This window comes from Hipposideros armiger, unplaced genomic scaffold, assembly GCF_001890085.2.
Source record: "Hipposideros armiger isolate ML-2016 unplaced genomic scaffold, ASM189008v1 scaffold_511, whole genome shotgun sequence".
Taxonomy (NCBI): domain Eukaryota; kingdom Metazoa; phylum Chordata; class Mammalia; order Chiroptera; family Hipposideridae; genus Hipposideros; species Hipposideros armiger.
The window spans coordinates 1282096-1283847 of NW_017731861.1; positions in this window are offsets into that span (position 1 = coordinate 1282096).

Genomic DNA, 1752 nt, shown 5'->3' on the forward strand with positions numbered 1-1752 from the left:
AGCGTGAGCTCTGAGCAACAGGGTTGCCGGTTAGATTCCCACATGGGCCAGTGAACTGCGCCCGAGCTGAGCTGCCAATAAGTGGCAGGATGGCTCAGCTGGTGGGAGCATGTGCTCCTAACAACAAGGTTGCCAGTTCGACTCCCGCATGGGATGGTGGGCTACACCCACTCGCAACTAAGATTGAACACAGCACCTTGAGCTGAGCGGCCGGATGGCGACTGGACTTGGAGCTGAGCTACCTGCGCCCTCCACAGCTAAGATTGAAGGACAACAACTTGGCTGTTCCCCTTCCCCAATTCCCCAATAAAATCTTAGAAAAAAAAAAAGAAAGAATGAAGTGGGAGAATTCTTGAAAGGGGTTTAGCACAGGATTTAGTGCATAACAATAAATGTTAGCTACTGTTATAGCTTCAGTCCTCAGCTGGGCACTGGCAGAAATGTGACACTGAATTAAACATATGGTCTAGTAGGAAAGCAGATCATCACAGGGTAATAAAGTGTGATCAGTTCTACTACAGATAGACAAGCAAGAGGTAATGGTGAAAGGTTCTAGGTTCTCTGAACACCCTCGTTTCCCCTACAGATAAATTTTCCTGGCATGGGGTAGGGGCTCTGTCCCAACAATCTAAGTTCTTCCTTCCCTGTTCCAAGATACTATGAGGAAGTGACTCTAACTGGCTTCAGTGTGGTGGTAGTAGAAGGTGCTCCAAGAACCCCCTGTGCCTAAACTAATTCCTCATTCTTCTCCCAGAAGGTTGATGGCTGGGGGAGTGGAAATGAGGAGGAGAGGTAGTCAAAGTTAGGAGATATGTGAGATGTGCTCTTTGTATGAGTCTTGTGTTTTCCATTTTATTATTCCTTAGTGTATGGTGAAGCTTCCTTTGAAATGCAGGCTGATTTATCTACGTCAAGGGATCCCAGGGGAGGTTGATATTCACAGCTAGACAGAAAATTACAGAAACACAGTACCTCCCTCTTTTTCTGGGCATGTGTAGTAGAGACTGTAGGAATTGGTGTGGAGGGAGGGGGAGAGGAGGCAGAGTCAGGACTGTAGCCCCTCACTCCAGGTTCCCTGGAGCTTTGGCTGCTGTGTTCCTGGCCCCTCCAGCAGGCTGTCTTCCTCTAGGACTTTTGACTGTGGAGGTCCAGATGTCAGCTTTTCTCCGCAGGATATAGGAAGGTTACTCCACAGCCAAGGCTCAGCCCATCTTTTGCCATGCAGGGCTTGGGGTGACTCTCCCTGACTTCTGTATGTGCGACTTGTGGGCAGCTCAGCCTGGAGGAGGGGCTGGGTTCTGAGTTCTGCATTACTTAGGACAGGGAGGATGAGAGAGCACCCAGCACAGAATACTTTTCTGCATATCACTCATCCCATCTTCCCCTCCAACAAGCCTGTCAGGCCGACATTATTATCCCATTTTACAGAGAAAGAAAATGAAGCTCAGACACGTTAAGAGCCTTGCATGTGACATGTGCCATCATCAAGCATCAGTGAGTCCCTGCCTAGAGCACAGCAATTCTTTGCTCAAACCCATTAATGACTGCGATGCTCAGAATACAACGTGAAGTCCTCACAACAGTCTCCAAAGTTCTGTCCAGGGCCTTTCCTCTCTGATCACCCCTGTCCTGCTCACTCAGCTCCAGCCACACTGGCTTCTTATTGGCCATTTATTGCAGAATATGACAGGCACACTCCCACGTTCCCACCTTAGGGCCATCTAGCTGTTTCTTCTGCCCAGAACATTCTCT